The 22,649-nt window shown below is 32.4% G+C and overlaps 1 protein-coding gene across 1 annotated transcript in view; it reads left to right on the forward strand.

Moving 5' to 3' along the window:
• LOC114324638 (formin-like protein) overlaps positions 1-22,649 on the forward strand; it is a 384,693-nt gene that overhangs the window by 10,476 nt on the left and 351,568 nt on the right. The window lies entirely within an intron of this gene.

Genomic DNA, 22,649 nt, shown 5'->3' on the forward strand with positions numbered 1-22,649 from the left:
TATGAATTTCACTCAAGGGTAAACTTACTTTACCTTTATATTTCACAATATCGAAAATGATTGTTATGAAAAGTTGTTTGAAGTAAAAACTATAGATAGATATTTATTTATTTATCATAATAGATAATACACAAAACAGAAACATTGCACTCCACACCTGTACAAATTACATAAGAATTGTCAAGGCAAGGAGCGCTGTATAATTATCATAAAGTATTACAAAAATTAAAAACATGAGACTAAACAAATAAAGAAATAAGCATTGTCAAATTAAATTAATCAGAAACATTCAATATATAAATAAAAAAAGAAAAAAATAAAATAAAAATAAAAACACTGGAAGTACAACAAACATTGCAAATTGGTTTCTAGGTCTTAGTTTTAATATAATGGACTAATAATCTCTTAAAGATAGTTGCATTATGGCTATTTTTAATGGCTAATGAAATAAACAATTTTAGTAGTTCCAAAATGACACAAAATCTAGGCATCGGATAAAAAAGTTTATTTGAAGAAAGTGTATTTTTTTGTTCTTCTTAATGGCGGTACAGGCTCGTTTTTTAATATTGTATTTAATTACAGAGTAATTTCCACATATTAATATATTTTTCAAATTGGGCTCTGTACCGCCATTCTTTATTATATTACGAATACATGTGCCAAATATCTCGAAAAAATATTCAAAATTACAGCCGCAATCTTGGAACGCGTTTTCGCTACCTGTTGATCGCTACTGTTTCCTCTTAAGTGATTTAAATATTAATAAATAATTAAACGTTAGGATATGAACAATATAAATATACAGGGTGATTCATTAAGAATGTCCAATATCCGAGTTGTAGATTCTAGACCTCAAAATAATAAGATTTAACCCAAATGACTTAGATAGAATGTGGCTCGTTACTGAGTTACAGGGTGTTTTATTTAAAAATTTAATAACTATTTTTACTCAGTACTTTAACACTATTTGACGCATCCTTGTCATACTTGGCAGAAAGAGTAAGTATTGTGTACCCTATTAAATTATGGTAAACAAACGTTTCTGGCTACTACCAGAGGCGTACAACAGGGGAAAGTGAATTGTTGACCCTTCCAAATTCTACGCCACTGACGGAATTGCTATTTTAGTAAAAAATTTATATTCTCCAATACTTTCCATGTAACAATATATTTTTCATTCGTAACGATAAAACAATTAGTTTGCGAGATATTTGAACTTAAAAATGGAGGGGCACAAAACATTAACCAAAATACCTGTGCCGTTTCATTTTTAATTTCAAATATCTCGAAAACTAACGACTTTATCGTTACGAATATGTTTACATAGAATGGATTAAAGAATCTAAACATTGAGCTAAAATAGCAATTCTGCCAGTGGTGTAGAATTTGGGAAGGGTCAACCATTTAATATCCACTGTCGTACGCCTTTGGTAGTAGCCAGAAACGTTTGTTTATCATGATTTAATAGGGTACACAGTACTTACACTTTCTGCCAAGTATGACAATGATACGTTAAATAGTGTTAAAATTAAATAATTTTTTTAGTAAAATTGTGGCTTATTTCCCATTAAAATAGTTAAATAGTGTTAAAGTACTGAGTAAAAATAGTTATTAAATTTTTAAATAAAACACCCTGTAACTCAGTAACCAGCCACATTTTATCTAAGTGATTTGGGTTAAATCTTATTATTTTGAGGTCTGGAATCTACAACTCAGAGGTTGGATGTTCTTAATGAATCTCCCTGTATTAACACTAAAGAACAACATAAAAAATAGTAGGTTAATGAGCAGATCCATGCCCTTTAGCGTTAGGTTGGTTCTGTGTGATGTTTCTCATCAGGTTTCTACTTGTTTTTTTTTTCAATCTGGACGTCCGTCCAAAACCGAAGCAACAAAAGGAAAAAAAGAAGTGGAAACCTGATAAGAAACATCACACAGAACCAACCTAATGATAAAGGGCATGGATCTGCTCATTAACCTAATATTTTTTATGTTGTATACTTTAGTGTTAAACAGGGAGATTCATTAAGAATATCCAACCTCTGAGTTGTAGATTCCAGACCTCAAAATAATGAGATTTAACCCAAATCACTTAAATAAAATGTGGCTCGTTACTGAGTTACAGGGTGTTTTATTTAAAAATTTAATAACTATTTTTACTCAGTACTTTAACACTATTTAACTGTTTTTAATGGGAAATAAGCCACAATTTTACTAAAAAAATGATTTAATTTTAACACTATTTGACGTATCCTTGTCATACTTGGCAGAAAGTGTAAGTAGGGAAACGAGGGGCTTGTTGTAACAGGGGTAACTAGTAACACGGCTTTTTCATGGGTTATTTGACCGTTTTTACCTAATTTAGCGGACTCAATCTTATTCTCTTATCGCCCTGTAATTGACACCGTCTAGCTACACATCCTCCGATACTTCAAATAATAGTTTTGTGTACGTGGTTCATTTGGATGAGGTAATATAAAATTTGACACTCATAAAATTTTGGTTCTCGCTATTGTTTTAAACAGAAATAAAACTTTCGATGTTCATTTCTTTTTTAAATTTAGTTATACTTTGATGTTGCTTAACAATTTTATGATTAGGAAGTTATTTTAAGAAATATACAAAAGTGTGCTACGGGGTTTGTTATAACAAAACGTTGGGGCTTGTTGTAACATGCTATAACTTGCGCTGAATCTTACTAAATTTATGATCTAAGTACATAATCTACAATATAAAAAACTATTATTTAGTTTTTTCTTCCAGTACGAGACAATATAAAAGAAAATCGGAAAAAACAACTCAAAGACAGGAAGTTACGAAAGCCAAAGCTACGAGTTAGCTTCAGCGAAGTTTTAGATAATCAATGTAGCATAAGGCAAGCAAGTAAAACTTTCTGACTGTGTCATGTATCTCTGTACCGATATATAAGTATAAAAAAGAAAAATAATAAGAGTCTACAAGTGGGCTATGCTTACGGTGACCATATGTACTTAAGTAGGACAGTACTTATTTTTAAATATTGTCCTAATGTACTTTAAAACCTTTCTAAGGACACGCGAATGTACTTATTTTTTCTAAAAAATGAATATTTTTATCTTTTACTACTTTTAAACAAATTTCTTTGTATACTGTTTCAGGTATTGCAGCTTTTGGGTCTTGATGGTTTCCAATATTTCCATTCTTTTGTTGACTCTTCGCCTGACTCGTTGTTTGTTACAGGCTCGGTCCATGCTATCTTCAGGTACCTTCACCCACAGTTCAAATGCTTCCAACTTTTTAGTAGTCGACGCGTTAATTGGCCATGCTTCTATCCCGTAAAGTAGAGTCGAGAAAATATAACACCTTGCCAGCCTAACTCTTAAGTCTTAATTATTTCAGTTCTCTTGCACAAACTACCTTTCTCATTTTATTGAAGTTGGTTCTTGCCTTCTCTATTCGAACTTTGATTTCTTTGGAGTAATCTTTTGTGTGATTAATTATTGTGCCAAGATAGTTGTAGTTTTCAACTTGTTCTAAAGTTTTACCTTTAATTGTCAGGCTTTTATCATTATTTTGGGTTTTTGATAGCCTTATAAATTTACTTTTCTTGATATTTACTGATAATCCATATTGTTCTTCATACTCAACTATCTTGTTAATTAGCTTTTGGAGGTCGTGGAGGTTGTCCGCTATTATGATAGTGGCGTCCGCATATCTAATGTTGTTAATTTTCGTTCCATTTAGGTACCTTTATTCCTGCTGTTTCTCCCTCAAGAACTTTTTTCATAATTTCTTCAGAGTATGCATTTAATAGTAGTAGTGACAATACACACCCCTGTCGCACTCCTCTTTTAATTTCGAACTCTTCTGATGTGTGTTCGTTAATGCGTATGTGTGCCTGCTGTTTATAATATAGATTTGTTATAATTCAAAGGTCATTGTATTGTAATTGTTTTGCTTTGAGGACGTCCATTAGCTCTTTGTGGCGGACTTTATCGAAAGCCTTGTTGTAATCTATGAAACGGACGTACATATCCTGGTTCACATCCAAGCATCTCTGGATTAGTAGTGTAAATCCAAAGTGGGTTTCTTCAATATCCATATCAAGTGTTTGGTAAATGCATTTATGAATGATCTTTAAAAACATTTTAAGTGTGTGAAACATTAGGATTATGGTGCGGTAGTGCGGTGGTCGCACACAAAACTTCACTGCGCAAGTGAAACATTTTTAAACAAAATGTGTAACCTACCTAGAAAACTGGAGTACAAATTTTCATGAATTTAAACTATTCAAAAGCATAGATCTAAAGCGGGCTCCACATTCTCGGTGAAGTTACTTCGCCAAAGTTGACCGAAGTTCGAAGTACCCTCTCTACACACTCGTTCTACTTCGCGAGGAAGTGCGATACCGACAAAGAGCGGTGCGATACCGACAAAGATCCCTTTGACCAGAGCAACAGAGAATGGAAGTAGAACGAAGTGAGGCAAAGTTACACAAGGTGGCCGTCTACACTCTCGTACTTGTTGAACCTCGATCGACTTCGGCGAAAGTGTGGAGCTCGCATAAGAAGTGAAATAACATGGAACGATGTTTGTTATTCTCTCGAAGCTTTTAAATTGTATACCAAGGCAACCATGTTAAACGAAGATCAACTCTTTGACGAACTGGGAATTTTGAAAAACTACAAGTGAAAAAATTGCTGAGTGGAACAGAGAAGAAAAAAATAGTCAGGATCGATGGCTTAAAGTTTTTAAGTGTGTAGATCAATTCAAACTGAAAAACTTACAAATATTATCAGTCGAAGTCGGACCTTCTTAAATTAATTTTAAGTTCAGAAAAATATGAATGATGCAAAAAACCGGAAGAAGTTGAGGCTATTCCAGGTCCCTTATCTGAAAACTCTTAATTACAGGCTTGTAACTTTTTCAAAATTAATGTAATGTGTTATGTTTAGTTTAATTGATATAATTTTTTATGTTTAGCTACATAGTTTATTTATTTTTAATGCCAAAAAGTTTTAAAGTTTTAAGGTACTAGTACACTTTAGAAGACCGAAAATAATAATTTTTTTCAAGAATTTTTTTCTCAGAACCTGTATTAAAAATGAACATAAAACTTTTTACATATTAATATCTAACTCTTAGAGAGTACAAGAAATATATCTTTTTTTTATTTATGCACGTGCACTAGTATTGTAGAGGGCGCAAAAGTCGAGGCCTCGAGAAATGATGGCGGACAGTTATCTAATATCAGGATTGGGATATCTGAAACAAAAAAATCGTACTGCATTTGAAAAAGGAAGGATTCTTACGTGACAATTTACCACAATTTGACCAAAAAATAAGAAATAAATATTTCTTAACCATGGAAAACTGAAGAAAAACGGGCGATTTTTTCACATTTTTTTTTTCAAATTTCCGTAAAATATTATTTTTACGGAATTTTTCACTAACGGTGGTAAATTGTTACGTAAGAGACCTTCCTTTTTCAAATGCCGTACGATTTTTTTGTTTCAGAGATCCCAATCCTGAGATTAACTGTCCGCCATCGGAACTACTTTTTTTCGAGGCCTCGACTTTGGCGCCCTCTACAATATTAGTGTACGTGCATAAATGAAAAAAGATATATTTTTTGTATTTTCTAAGAGTTAGATATTAATATGTAAAAAGTGTTATGTTCATTTTTAATAAGGGTTCTGAGAAAAAAATCTTGAAAAAATGCTTAGTTTTGGTCTTCTAAAGTGTACTAGTACCTTAAATACATTTTTGTTTTTTGTACTTTTTTTTCTTTCAAAAGATATGGTCACCGTAGCTATGCTAAACCAGGGATAGTTTTTACAGCTGAAGAAGAAAGGTAAAATGACTTTGTATATTCTGAAGTACGCCGAAATATATTTTGGACTAATTCCCATGGAGATGCGAAAATTACCTCACCAATATACCATGAAACTCAGTGCTAAGCAACTTACTTGTTCTTGGCATCAAAATTATAAGTTGGTCCAGATTGGGTCCAAAACTTTATGCGTAGAAATCTACATTTATCTTTGAGAACACCGGAAGCCACATTATTAAGTCGAGGAACATCTTTCAACGGGGCCAACTTTGGTATTTTCTGCGAAATATACCAAAGAATTCTGATTTTCGTACTGTTACAACCTGCCCCAATAGATGTTACAACTAGCCCCAAGCGCGGGGTAAGTTGTAACAATGCACTTTGTTTGGTAAAATGCTAGTTGATTAATAGATACCAGTCTTGTTAACTTTTCTTCAGTTCAGTTTTAATCAGAAAGAGTTAAACTAGCGTTTAGTGTTATATAATTGATGATTGGTAAAATCGTTTTTAAGATATATTTGATTTTATGAAAATTGTTACAACTAGCCCCCTGTTCCCCTACTGTGTACCCTATTAAATTATGGTAAACAAACGTTTCTGGCTACTACCAAAGGCGTACGACAGGGAATAGTAAATGTTGACCCTTCCCAAATTCTACGCCACTGGCAGAATTGCTATTTTAGCTTAATGTTTAGATTCTTTATACATTCTATGTAAATAATATACTCTAAATTCGTAACGATAAAGTCATTAGTTTTCGAGATATTTGAAGTTAAAAATGGAACGGCACAGTTATTTTGATTAATGTTTTGTGCCCCTTCATTTTTAAGTTGAAATATCTCGCGAACTAATTATTTTATCGTTACGAATGAACAATATATTGTTACATGGAAAGTATTGGAGAATATAAAAATTATCCTAAACTAGCAATTCCGTCAGTGGCGTAGAATTTGGGAAGGGTCAACAATTCACTTTCCCCTGTCGTACGCCTCTGGTAGTAGCCAGAAACGTTTGTTTACTACAATTTAATAGGGTACACAGTACATACTTACACTTTCTGCCAAGTATGACAAGGATACGTCAAATGATGTTAAAATACTGAGTAAAAATAGTTATTAAATTTTTAAATAAAACACCCCTGTAACTCAGTAATGAGCCACATTTTATCTAAGTCATTTGGGTTCAATCTTATTATTTTGAGGTCTAGAATCTACAACTCAGAAATTGGACATTCTTAATGAATCACCCTGTATATTTATATTGTTCATATCCTAACAACGTTTAATTATTTATTAATATTTAAATCACTTAAATATTTTTTCACAGAAGTAGGTGTATAAAATCAATGTCAATAGCCGTTAGCATCTATGCATGTATCGCCACTAAAAAAGCTAGCTGGTTTCAACACTCTGGTGTCCTAATCTGTTAGTATTTGTAAATGTACTGTTTTTCCAAACCCTAACTGATTTCAGCACCCTGGTGTCTACACACGCTAGCATCTGTAAATATGCGTCCGGCGCTTATAGACAAATTGCATGTCTGTGTTAACGAATGCCTTCAAAGAGAACAGAACTATCTGAACAGAAAGAGCTAAAGAATGAAATAAAGTCCAGAAAGTGGGGTAGAATCAGCCACAACTTTCATAAAAATAGGTCCTGTATATTACAAAGACTGCCTTAGAGTAGACTCCCGAAGAATAAAGAAGAAGGGGGCGCCCAGCACAAACTTGGAGAAAATCAATTATGGACGATATGAGAGATCAAGGAACGTTTTGTTTTGAAATGTGTTGGTCCTTAGCACAAAATAGGACTCGATGGCGAGTTTTCACTAAAGCTCTCTGCTCCACTTAACAGTTCAAGAACCTTGTGATCCCATGACATGATTTAGATGATCCATGTGATCTAGTTTTACATTTTCTCTCATGTTATTAAATTTATGACATCTGTGATTAAGGCGATCCTAATGCAAATTCGTAATTTTTTAAATTACAAACCTCTAATTACAAATTATTTCGCATTTTTTTTTAAACATAAATATATTAAACATTTTAGACACTGACATTGCACTCTAACAGAATTGTTTACCATGGAAATAAATAATTATAATTGCTAATTTTGCATTTTTTTACACTACGTTGGAGAAGACCTTACCAGTATTGTTTTAAAGCATGAGTCACGGTTCCTATTATTTAAAAATATGTAAATACAATAGTAGAGGATCCGATAAAAGGTCGACCTGCACCGATCTGTTTAATGGATAAAAAATATTTGATATGTATTTTAGTATGTTAAAAATTATATAAAAAACAAGGGGTGTCCGATATAATACACTTCTCAACAATTGAAGTCGATATTATGAAAATGTGTATTTTATTTTTTGTTCATAAGGTCAAATAGAAAAATGGAGTGATATAAATAAAGATTTATTTTTACTTCGTATTTTCATACAGATGAACCGAAAGAAAGAAATTCTTTAAGAAAAAAAAAATAGAAAATAAACAAAAATTGTAAAATTAACAACCTAAAATTTCTATTCATGCTCAATTTATAATATCCCGAAAAGAAAAATTAATAGTGTGTGGGTCCACCTCTGTGTCGCCTTAGCGCTCTAACTCTATTTGGAAGACCTCTTATTAAATTATTGATGAACTGCTGCGGTATACGTTCCCAAATCGCGCGTAATGTATTGGCCAACTGATCTAAGGTTTGGGGCGGTTGAAGGAGCCTGTTTTGTTGCCTAGACATTTCGGCCCAAACATGTTCAATGCAATTCATATCAGGTGAACACGGTGGCCACTCCATTCTTGTAATGCCATGAGCTTCTATACACTCGTTGACAATTCTCGCACGGTGAGGGCGAGCATTATCATCAATCAGAACAAATTGTTCGCCTATTGCCAAAAAAAATGGAACAACTATTGGTACTATGACTCTGTCTCGATATCGTGTAGCAGTCATTGCCTCATTAATTAAGACGACTAAGTCCGTGCGACCGTCAAAACATATGCCTCCCCACACGCAAACGGATCCACCTCCAAAAAGAGTGGTTGGGTCTCTCAGATTTTCATTGTAACGCTGTCCTCTTTCCCTCCACACCAATATTCGGTCATCATTCGTATACAAACGAAATCTGGACTCGTCAGTAAAGAGACAATTCCTCCAATTTTCGAAATTCCACTGATAGTGTTCCATCGCCCAGCGATATCTGCATGCACGCTGCTCCCTAGTTAGTCGTGGATGGGTAGCAAGCCGTCTAACCCTTAAATTGGATGCATGTAACCGTCTTCTGACAGTTTGACTGGAAATAGCTCGTCCAGTAGCATGCCTGAAGATACTGTTAATTCTGGAAGCCGTAAATGTGGGGTTTCTTCTTGCCGTCAGAACTACAAAACGGTCTTGCCGACGCGCGACGAGTTGTAGATCGTTCTCTTCCACCTCCATGCCTGTATGTTGCAGATTCAGTTGCTACATACCGATTCCATGCACGACTTATCACACTTTGCGACATATTTAGCCTCATAGCAACCTCTTGTTGAGTTATGCCTTGTTGGATCCAACGATCCAACTAACTAATTGCTCGAGCTGCACTAGTTCTAAACGTCTTTGCGGTATAATGTTTTTGTGCTAAATAGATTTCTTGACTTATTGACAACTGGTAAAGCCAATACAAGCACTTTTATACGAATGATATATTCATGTGTGGAACAACATTTCTCTCTTTGTAGGAGATAAGGGCCGATAAGAATAGGGAGAAAAAAACCACATGCAAAAAATATTGGCAATAAAGATAGCATATAGAGTATAGTACAGGCAATTATTTTAAAAATAGTTTTATATGTTAATTTTAGAAATTTTAAAATTATCCACTTCAATTTTGTTGATAGGCCAGGAACCGAAGCTTTTCACCTCGCAATTGTTACAGAATGGATCGATTTGCTTGAAAATTTGAGAATAAGTAGTGGATAGTCCAAGGATCAAAATCTATATGATTCCGAAAGGCGCTTTTACCATGGGGTGGTTGCCAGCCCATCTTGGGGGTGGAAATTTTTTATTATATTTTGACCGCAAAAGTTGATAAAAACGTTCATTCTAAGCAAAAAATACCCTATACATTTTTTTGATAAAATTAACAGTTTTCGATTTATTCGCTATCGAAAGTGTTGGTTTTGTATAGAAAAAATCAAAGTTTTTTGATTTGCTGTAGAAAAATATTTTTAAACCAAGTTCTTGAGAATTAAATTACCTTCAATTTCATATTTAAACATTTTTTCGTATCTCTGATGCTAATCTTTTTATTTTGAAGAAAATGGCATTTTTTACCGAATTGCACACATTCGTTATTCGCTTTAACAGTTTTTTAAAAACTAATCATTCTAAGCTAACTTCTAGAATCTATTAATAATACATACATAAATAAGAATGAATAAGGCCAATGACTAAAAACACCGCTAACTTAGATTATTATGCTTCCAATTGGATTTCTCCTTTTTTTTTTCAAAAAAATATATTGATTTTTTAACCGTAACTTTTTATTTTTTATCTTAGAAAGTTTGGTAAAAAATAATTTTGTAGGTTTTTACAAGATCTATAAGCCACTTAGTATTAAATCTTTTTAAAATCCTCAGTCGCAAAAAGAGGTGACTTTGAAAGGGTTGGTAAAGGTGGTTTTTGCATGTTATTACAAGTTTTAATTGTCAATAGCTCACTCCATTTTTGCCGTAGAAAAAAATGTTTGCAAAAAAGGTTCTTGGGAATTAAATAAGCTACAATTTCATATTGAAACATTTTTTCGTATCTCTGATGCTAATCTTGCTATTCTTAAGAAAAGGCCATTTTTTTCCAAACTACAGAAATGCGTTATTCATTTTAACTCCATTTTTTTTTAAAAACTAATCATTTTAAGCCGGTCAAACTTCTAGAACCTATTAATAATACATAAATAAAAAAGACCAAATAAGGTCAATGACTAATTTTAATTAGGGTGGTAATTAGGGGGTTGCTTGCGATCACTTTTTCGCTGAAAAAAATAGGGACTGACATTCTTTTCATTGTAAGTCACGTAATTTTTGAGCTAGAGACTTTTTTTATTTCTGGAGATAGATATTTTTAAGTACTTTAAATTAGTTTGAACAAGTTGTCCTCGAAAAATGCATAGTTTTCCCGTCTTTTGACTTTGAAACTACAATATTTAGCATTTGACGAAGAAGAGCAGTATATGACGAAGAATAATACAGTATTATAGCTCGATTACTATTGGTCTTAAATAGTCCAGAAAGCCACTGCGCATCCGCTAGGAAAAATATTCTAATTCGGATTCTTTGCACAATCTTACTCAAAAAGGACTCCTTTTAACAAATTTGCATGTTGCTAGGACCAAAAAGTGGTCAAAAATTTTTTAAACGTTTTTTTTTTTTGTTTTTTTCCTAAAATTATTTTTTTGCACGGAAAAAAGTTTTTTTAGGTTTTTTGGATCATTCCAAAGAGAAAAGGTCTTTAGTGACTTTTCTCTAAAAATGATAGTTTTTGACATATAGGCGATTAAAAATTGAAAAATTGCGAAATCGGCCATTTTTAACCCTCAAAAACTATGTGAAAAGCTGAAAATTTGAATGTTGCCAAGTTAGGTAGATATTCTTTAAACATCGATTGATAAAATCCCGATGAGTTTTTTGCAATACAATATTTAAAACTCATTTGTTTTTTAATTGCTAATCAAGCGTGCACGACACTATTTTCCACCGACGCGACAGTATGGTGCAAATGAAAGGAATAAATTCGTTATTTCGTAAACCGGCAACTTTAAGGAAAAATCCCGAAACAGGTCGATTTTTATTTTTAAGTTATGATATTGTGGCATATATGGTATACTAGTGACGTCATCCATCTGGACGTGATGACGTAATCGATGATTTTTTAAATGAGAATAGGGGTCGTGTGCTAGCTCATTTGAAAGGTTCTTCAATTCTCTATTCAGTAATATAAACATTTACATAATTATTTATACAGGGTGTCCAAAAAATTTTTATTAAATTAAATTATTTGACAAAAAAAGAAGTAGAAGGACACCCTGTATAAAAAATTATGTAAATGTTTACATTACTTGATGGAGAATTGAAGAACCTTTCAAACGAGCTACCACACGACCCCTATTCTCATTTAAAAAAATCATCGATTATGTCATCACGCCCAGACGGATGACGTCACTAGTATACCATATATGCCACAATATCATAACATAAAAATAAAAATCGACCTGTTTCGGGATTTTTCCTTAAAGTCACCGATTTTCGAAATAACGAATTTATTCCTTTCATTTGCACCATACTGTCGGTGGAAAATAGTGTCGCGCACGCTTGATTCGCAATTAAAAAACAAAGGAGTTTTAAATATTGTATTGCAAAAAACTCTTCGGGATTTCATCAATCGATGCTTAAAGAATATCTACCTACCTTGGTAACATTCAAATTTTCAGTTTTTCACATAGTCTTTGAGGGTTAAAAATGGCCGATTTCGCAATTTTTCAATTTTTAATTGCTTATATGTCAAAAACTATCATTTTTAGAAAAAAGTCACTAAAAACCTTTTCTGTTTGGAATGATCCAAAAAACCTAAAAAAACTTTTTTCCATGCAATAAAAATAATTTTAGGAAAAAAACAAAAAAAAAACGTTTAAAAAATTTTTGACCACCTTTTGGTCCTGGCAACATGGAAATTTGTTAAAAGGAGTCCTTTTTGAGTAAGATTGTGCAAAAAATCCGAATTAGAATATTTTTCCTAGCGGATGCGCAGTGGTTTTCTGGACTAAAAGAAAATTTAAAAAAACGGTTTTGTTTATTTTTTCAAAAGGAACATTTTTGTTAAATAAAGTTGTTTTGATAAAACGAAAACTTTTGGAGTTATTAGCAGAAAACTTATTAAAAACATTGATCTTTTCGATATAAAACTAATACTTTCGACAGCGAATAAATCGAAAACTATCAATTTTATCAAAAAAATGTACCCCCGAATGTAAAAAATTTGCACCCCCGAGATGGGGTGGCAACCACCCCCATGGTAAAAGCGCCTTTTGGCATGATATAGATTTTGATCCTTGGACTATTCACTACTTATTCTCAAATTTTCAAGTAAATCGATCCATTCTGTAAAAATTGCGAGGTTTTGTCCTATTTTAAGCTTCATTACTTGGACTATGAGTAGTGTATAATTTTGTTCTAATTATAATTGATTAATCATTGAAAAATTACTTTCTTTATAAATTAAACAAAAATTAGATTTTTTGGATCATTGTAAATTACAAAGTCTTTTGTAATTTTTCTCTTATGTTGATCGTTTTCGAGTTTATAAACAATTTAAAACTAAAAAAAAAACGAAAAATGACGATTTTTATGGCTCAACAACACAAGTAAAAAATATTTTTGCAGTCATCAAGTAAGTACCTAAATTCAAGTTCAAACCTTCTTCTATCAGGTCCCGATAACAATTTTTGCCGTGATTTGTTCTAAAATACTTATTTTTTAATTAATTGTTAATGAGGAAGGTTACGTTTGGGGAGACGGGCAATTGAGCCGCATTTACAACTAAAAAACAATGTTTTAAAATGAAATAAATCCAAAATACTTATGACATGAAGAACTGATATAATAAAGTTTGAACTTGAATTTAGGTACTTCGCAATTTCAAAAAATGATATTTTTTACTTACGTTTATGAGTTTATGAGCCTTGAAAATCGTCATATTTTGCTCTTTTTCCAATTTTAAATGGTTTATAACCCGAAAACGTTGAACATAGAGAAAAATTACCAAAACATCTTTTTTGTTTCGAAGGATCCAAAAAATCTAAAATACTTAATATCTCACCGGACCGATTTTTTAAAATTTACTTATAAAAAAAGTTATTTTTTAATTATATCAGGCACTTGCTTTTTTTATAATTGTTAACATACTAAATTATATATTAAATAATTTTTATCCTTTAAATTGGTGCAGGTGGACCTATATCATATCTTGGACTCTAATTTTTATTTATGCTGTGCAGTACGAGTATTTTGGGGGTAATACATATAAGTACATACATTAGACTTTAGACTATGCTCTCACAAGCAAGCTGGCTGTTCATTTTCTGAAAATATGATGATTGTATCCAAGCCTGCCAAATCTCATTTATTCTTCACGCAGGAGCGTTTTTTTTCATTCAGGACCCATTTTGGGTTTTTTTAATACCACACTCTCTATTGTAGATTAATCAAGTTAGTGAAAAGTAAGCTTTTTTTCGATATGATGGAAAAGACGGGGTTTGACAGTTGAAATGGTGTAGTATGAGATATTACAAAAAGACTACCATCTAGGGATCCATCAATTTTTTAGTGGAACAATTTTTAAATAAACAATCAAAACGTCAGACTTAGTTTTTTGCTCATAACTTAAAAACTTGTTTATTTAGAGATTTGAGTCCACAGGTAACTTTTTCAGGAGAAGAAGATACATCGAATGAGATACGCTAAATGAAAATCGGTTAATAAACAATAAAGTTATTGTAAAACGGACGACAAAATCGCTGTTTTTGAATATTGTTAGTAACAGTTTTATTGTTTATTAAAATTTGTTTAAATGTACCTAAATTTGAGGGTATTATGGTGTTTGAATGGTTTGCAAACTGGTGTCAGAACGCAAAATACTCTTTGTTTATAACACTTCTGTTTAAACAATTTGTAATATTTTTTCTTACTAAAAATTTTGTTAAAAACTTCAACTTTTATTATAAAAGATTGGTTAATTTCAGCTCTTAATGTTGTTAATTAACGTAACAGTTTTTTAAAAAAAGGGACCATCTCGGACCATCAAGGTCCCAAGTGTAGGACCTGTATTTTTTTTAATTGTGCATTTTAACCAGCTCTCCGTATTTTTTATAGCCATTTAATGTGATCTAATTTCTACGGAGTTATTGTAATTATTTATAAGCTTAAAAAGTGCTATTTATTAACAAATAATTTTGTGTACAAAAATTTAACTTTTTTTTCATAGACTATTAGCATTCATCTTAACGAAAGAAAAAAGCTCCGGATTATTGAAATCCATTCAGCCAAATTAACTGGACCAGCCTCAGAAATTAGTTCGTTTTTCAAAAAAATTTATAAACAAATTCAATTTCGTAATAGTTATTTATGAAACAGTTCGTGAAGTATGCTTTTTTCGAACGCACGCGATGTTTAGAGCACGAGGACAACGGAGCGAGTGCTATAAATCGCAAAAAGTACTTCACGCACAGTTTCATACAATATTTTATCTACGATAAACAAATAAAAAAAGCTGTAACTCGTCGTCACTGGAATTCATTTCTATTCTACAATTTTTAGAACTATGACATTTAAAAATTCTAACTACTTTCAAATCACAAAACTGTCAAAACTTTTGTTGTAATTCATTGCTCATATTGTCATCACCATGACAACGCGAAAGTTAAGGATTGTCACCATGACAACTCGAAAGTTAAAAACAGTGCGAAAAATACAAAAAATTATAAATCGCTTTGAGGAAACGGGACAAGTAAAAGATGGCATTCGGGCAGGTAGGCCAAAAACTGTTATAAATTACAATAAAACTTGTGATTAAAAAATGCACAAAAAATACATGATGTACTTAGTTCATGTTTTACTCTTGTATTACATAATAATTCATTTGAATCCTACAAATTCCAGTTGTTGTAAGAATTAAATGAAGATGACTACGACGGCAGAATAATATCAGAAAAATGGTAATCTGACAGCGTCCAAATATCAAATTTCAAAACTTCATACTACTGCAAAATATGTGTATCCCTCTTTTTCTATAATTCGGAACATCCATATAAGAGATAATTAGGCGTTTCCAGAATTTTGGTCCACTCTGTATGCTACATAAATATTATTTAGTGATTAACCAGATAGTGTATTATTCCAGCGCTATGTATATAGGTACAGTGAGATCCTAAAGTAACAGATAAATTCATTATTAGCTAAATAAATAACATTATTAGAAATCCCCAAAACAGGTCGATTTTTATTTTTAAATTAAGTACTATTTTTTGGCATATATCATACTAGTGATGTCATCCATCTGGGCGTGATGACATAATTAATGATTTTTGTAATGATGAGAATGGGGGTCATGTGCTAGCTCATTTGAAAGGTTCTTCAATTCTCTATTCAGTAATGTAAACATTAACATTATTAGATATAAAATTTTTATTTTATTTTTATATTGGTCTTTACTCCTTCGAGTAACTAGGTCCATTTTCTGTTGGAATTTACCAGCTGAACAGACGGGGTCGTGAATTGTAAGTTTTTTGAATTCCCTCTTGTCTTCTTCGCTTCAGCATCCATTTGGCTTGCACATTTTAGAAGCCTTGGAGGTGTTACCAAGGAAATGGACCAATAAGTTTTCAATTTAAAAATCTTTTAGTAATATTTTAATATTTTTTAAATATTATTAATAATGCTATTAGGATCGAAAACTTCATCTTTTAATTGCCAGATGACGCTAGTCACCTAATATTTTCACTTCAGTTGCAATGGGTAGGAGAAGCTCTCGGTGCTGGTCAATTGGAGTGTGGAGAACAAGCTTACGTTCTCTCCGATGAGGCTCCAATAAGAGCCGAAAATCGCGATTCAGAGGACTGGACTGGGCTCCGTATTCTAATTGAAAAGTAATATTGTTTTGCCTTCGCATTGCAACTGAATTAAAAATAACATTTTTATTTTATTTTTATTAACATTATTATTTACTAATTTATACAGGGTGTCCAAAAAAAAATTTAATTACATTATTTGAGACAAAAAGAAGAATGTATGTAATTTATTTAATTCAAAATACGTTTTACTGTGGTCAGAAAACAGGAAAGAAATGTTTATTTGACAAATAAACATTAATTTTCGCTTAAATGAAATGTTCAAACTGCCAAGCGACAGGTGGGTGGCAGCTTTAAGTCTTTAAGATTATATGTGTAAGGGAAACGCAATGTTTATTTGTCAAATAAACATTTTTTTTCTGTTTTCTGACAGCAGTAAAATGTATTCTGAATTAAATAAATTACATACATTCTTCTTTTTGTGCCAATTAATTTAATTTAAAAAATATTTTGGACACGCTGTATAAATGATTATGTTAATGTTTATATGTATTACTGAGTAGAGAATTGAATACACTTTCAAATTAGCTATCACGTGACCCCTATTAGACCTGACAGTATCGTCGCCTCCGCTAGCGAAATTATTCCGATTCGATTTTTTTGCACAAACTTACTCAAAAAGAGGTTCTTATAACATGTCCACAGGGTGCCGGGCGGTGCCGTGGTCGAAAAATTGTTTAAACAATTTTTTTTAAACAAATTCACAAAAATAATGTTTTCATTTCGAACAACTTTTTTTAGATAATTTGGGTCATTCTGAGTAAAAAAGGTCTCTTGTGATTTTTCTCTAAAATTGATTTTTGTCGAGTTATACGTGATTTAATATTTGAAAAATGCAAAAATGGCCATATAATTAGACAACAATCAATTTTAGAGAAAAATCACAAGATACCTTTTTTGCTCAGAATAACCCAAACTATCTAAAAAAATCGTTCGCAATGAAAAAATTATTTTTGTGAATTTGTTTAAAAAAAATTGTTCAAACAATTTTTCGACCACGGCACCCTGTGGATGTGTTATCAGGACCTCTTTTTGAGTAAGTTTGTGCAAAAAAATCTAATCGAAATAGTTTTGCTAACGGGGGCGACGATACAGTTGGACTATATAGCGCTAATTGTTAATAAATAAAAATAGCGGCTTTGTAATAAAATATGTAATGCCAAAAATCTCTTCAGGACCTTGAAAAAGGGGTTTGAGACTTGATTTGGTCATTTTTTGAATTTCATAATAATAATTTTTAATCGAGTTGTTAACTTTGAAATGGCCATTTTCGCATTTTTCAAATTTTTAATCGCATATAACTCGACAACAATCAATTTTAGAGAAAAATGACAAGGGACCTTTTTTGCTCAGAGTGCCAAATTATCTAAAAAAATTGTTCGAAATGAAAAAATTATTTTTGTGAATTTGTTTAAAACAAATTGTTTAAACAATTTTTCGACCACGGCACCATCCGGCACCCTGTGAATATGTTATAAAAACCTCTTTTTGAGTAAGTTTGTGCAAAAAAATTGAAGCGGAATAATTTCGCTAGCGTAGGCGACGATACTGCCCGGTCTATATTTTCATTTAAAAAAATCATCGATTACGTCATCACGCCCAGATGGATGACGTCCCTAGTTTGATATATAACATGTCAAAATATCGTAATAATTTAACAATAAAAATCAGCCTGTTTTGGGGATTTTTAATACTGTTTATTTAGCTAATAATGAGTTTATCAGTTACTTTAGGACCTCACTGTATGTAGTTTAAAATACAATTATTATTATTGTAGGCTAATTGATTAAATAATTATAATATTTTTTATAGAAAACTTCCTGTTTTAAAATTCTTTAAATTATTAAGCACAAGTAGTGTGATTGTAACATGAATTATTTATATTAAGTACATGAATTTTAACATAACTGGATATTTATGTTTAACATTTTGTAATCGTTAAATGCGTAAACCAATTAACGTAATTTCCAGGTTTAATTTACACAATTTATTAAAATGACCTGATAGTGTTGTTCTTTTCCTTAATGTGTACAAAACAGAAAGTTTTGTGTTAATAGTCTAGTCTCTAGTAGTTGTCTATTTATTTCGTGAATTTACATTGAAATGCGTCATGATGTTCTGGTTTCCCTCAACAAAAGCCAAAATGACGTATTTCCTCCTCAATGTGTCCACACGTCCTGAATTAAGTGAAAATTAATAAAACCACCTACAGTAGCAAAAATGAAAAAATACCCATGAACGAACATTAAAACACGCTGTATTTTCCTTTCACCGTGTCACACAAAAAATTGGCCAGCGCACGTACATGTAATAATTATTGTTACATGTACTTGCACTGGACAATTTTCTTTGTGACACGGTGACAAGAAAATACAGCGTGTTTTATATGTTCGTTCAGGGGTATTCTTTCATTTTCCCGACTGTAGTAAACCTTCATCCAGTGCATTCATTACATTAGATATCTTCGCTTGTTTTGGTTTTGCGGCAAATAATTCTTGCCAGCGTCTTCTTGATGTCATCCGTGTCAATTATTTTTATCATCGATAAATTTGCAGCTCCACATAAAAACAATTTTTTCTGCCTCCAAGCAGAGCTATTCTCAATTATTGTTCGCCATCTTTTAAATCCCATAGGTACTGGCTTACCAAGCCGGATTAACCAAGTTCGATCCCAGCAGTCACCAGAAATTTGTCAATTTCTAATTCAACTGAGCCACCACCATGTTTGGGGGTCACGTAAGTCTGTCGGTCGCGGCTACGTAAGTGGTCGTTAGCCCCAGCGCAAATTGATCCTAAGCGAGACACAACCTGCACCGGCGAACTGCGTAGACAGTTTTGCGCATCCTACTATCAGTGCATGCGTTCGCAGGTCTCGCTTGGGAACGTTTGTCATCGGCGTACAGTTTTCTTGGGCCGTGGGACGCGTTAGTCCCGGCGCATATTGAACCTAAGCGAGTCACAACCTGCGCCGGTGGGACGGGTAACCTGTGCAGTTATTTTTCTAGCGTGCCGCATATTAAACACAAGCTAACCCGACCGTCGGCTGTCGCCGTAACGAATAGAGACGGGCAAAATAAGTGCAAACGTGTAACGGTTACTATTGATACCGGTTCTCAGTGGTACTGAGTACAAATACTGATTACAAAATACTGATGTATCTGATCCTTGTACTGAATTGAGTAGGCAACTAAAAAACGGTAGTTCCGTACATGTAACTAGTAACGTTTTAAAAATATCTTACACGTCCCTAGTAGTCGTAGCGGTATGACTTTCGAAAACATCGAATTTGATCATAAGCGGGGTGCATAAAAAGATATCTTACACTGAGTATTCTATTTCTACATACCTTTATAATAACAAGCATAAGTTAAACACTGCATTGATTGTGATTGCAAAAACGGTTCGCATGTTTTAAATAAGATTTTTGCTGATTATGTTTTTGCTAAAATATTAAATAACACAAAAAATACAATTCACGACCATCGTTTAATTTTTAACGATAAACAAAATTCTAATAAATATATGATGACAAGTTTAAAATTGATCCACTTTGTCGATAACAGTGTCAGTAATAGATATTTTTTACCATGAATCATTTTCCAATGATTGTGTGGATTTAGAAATACATACTAAACAATTTTTTGATCTGTATAAAGGAGATTATAATTATGACACATTATGGTAATACTCCTTATTTTTCAAATAATATGCTCTTGTAAACGCATAACTTTGATTTATTGGCAAAAGCCACACTAACTACAGAGCCGTGCGGTACATCTTTTCAATATGATGCAAGTCTTCGAAATGCCGCCTCTTAAGTATTACAGAAACTTAACTTTTATTTTTATTAAATGAACCTACACAAAATGAAGGACACCTTTTATTTTAAAAGCAAAACATACTTTATAGACCTGGATCCGGTAAACTGAAAATTTGTTAGTAGCTTAACGGTGTCTATTCGGACAAACTTTGATGTACAGGAACACTGGAACAGGGGAAGGTTTAATAGTGGAAAAGTTTAAAAATTTGGAACGTCACATTACGAAAACGTCCCATGTATTTTGTCGGACAGAACAACCAATCGATTTGTTACCCTATCATTAAACTCATTCAAAAATCAGACTGCTATTACTAACCAACATGATTCCTGTTATTTGACATGTTCTTCCTGTTTGACTCATTAAAATGCCCAGTTAGTGATAAACACCAGTCTAATTTTTCCATGAGAGTTTAATGAAATGGTAACAAATCAATTGGAAGTTCTGTCCGACAAAATATATGGAACGTTTTTGTAGTCTGACGTTCCAAATTTTTAACCTGTTCCACAATTAAAACTTCCCCTGTTTCAGTGTTCCCGTACATCAAAGTTTGTCTGACGAGACACCGTTAAGCTATTAACAAATTTTCAGCTTGCTATTAATCAACTTTTTGTTGGTACGCGGGATCCAGGCCTAGAAATACAATGTCACAAATGATGGCGTAATCCCTTTTCTATAGGTATAAAAATTTTGTAAATATCATTCATTTCTTAAATCTACACAACATTATCATTAAAAACCGTTAAGCATATCTGTGAATATCGCACAACCCTCAAATAAAATGTGTCATCATACCGGGCTTGTTCATGCTTAAAAATAAAATATGTAGACAAGATATAAATATATGTAATAGGTAAGCAGTTTTTGCAACGACAATCCAATCACAATCAGTGTTGTTTATAATAATAGTAATTCCGAACGAGTTCTATTAGCTTTTCTACGTCCATCTCGAAAACAAAACCGCAACTGAGAATTGAGTCACTCGTCCCACGACACCAGAAAACTGTACGCCGATGACAAACGTTCGCATGCTAGACCTGGCACTGTATTCACTGATATTAGGATGCGCAGAACTCTCTACGCACCTCGCCGGTGCCAGGTTGTGTTCGCTTAGGATCAATTTGCGCCGGCACTTACTCATCGCCAGATGTCTATCTTTACTTGTTTTTGTTTGCGAGATGGACGTATCTGAAATGAATACGGATGGTACACTTCGCGTCAAAAAAAAACTGGTACAACTCTTATAACCGAAAATCGTGTTTTTCAAGTTGTGTAAGTTGATCTTGTCACAAGTGTCATTCTAATTTCTAGGGCAACGTTGCCAGTTCAACGAAAATATTATATCAAACTAGGTAAAAACGGGGCTGAGCGACAGACCGCATTTTTTAATATACTAAAAACTAAAACAATGGTAATTTTCCGTCATCTCAATTAAGTATCCATACATTGATTCGTGTTTTATTATAATTTATGAAAATATTTCAATTCAAAAATAATGATAGATATAAATCTTGACATGACTTTAAATTATTATGTTTAATGTTAAATCGAGAGGTGTGATTGGTTTCTCGTAAATTGTAGGACCAAACTGCATTGTGTAGAATAAATAAAAAAAATGAAATTAATACAAAATGAATAACTTTTACAGTGAACAAGTATGGAATTTAAATATATGTATTACAATTCGAAATATACATTTTAAACGTAATTTTTTTGTATTTAGATTTAGTGCAATTCCGTTATCTGTGATGGCAACAACGAAGTGATTCACGAACAATAATTTTCAGTCTGAACACAGGTTTACATTGGGAAAAAAAAAGTGTACCAGTTTTATATGACGCGAAGTGCACCTAAGTAGGTACAATTTATTATGATAAATAAAATTATTAGCATAATCAACACCCCGAGTGAAAACTGCGTTGTCTTTGTCATTAAATTCTGATAACGTTTGGTAGACTAAATAAGCGGCGATACGAAATTAATAATCAAAGTTATGCCTTTACAAAAACACATTAGAAAAATAAGGTGAAAAATGATTCATGTTACTTAAAACCGTGATCGATAAAGATATCGTATTACCCTCAAATTCAACTTGTCGGCATATAACATTTTTGTTTATTACATATTACATTTTTGTTTATTACATATTACATTTTTGTTTATGCTTAAAAATTAAAAATGAAATATGCAGATAGTGTTATTTTTTATGACCGATCAGTAGCGGAGGGATTATGAATTATGACCTGTTCCCCATGTATCGACCTTTTCGTAACATGTTCCCTGTTACGACCCATGTATGAAACAATGAAAGATTAAGTATAGCACAAGACCGGCAAGAGTAGAGGAGAATAGTAAACG

The sequence above is a fragment of the Diabrotica virgifera genome, chromosome 2 (genome assembly GCF_917563875.1).
Source record: "Diabrotica virgifera virgifera chromosome 2, PGI_DIABVI_V3a".
NCBI classification, from domain to species: Eukaryota; Metazoa; Arthropoda; class Insecta; order Coleoptera; family Chrysomelidae; genus Diabrotica; species Diabrotica virgifera.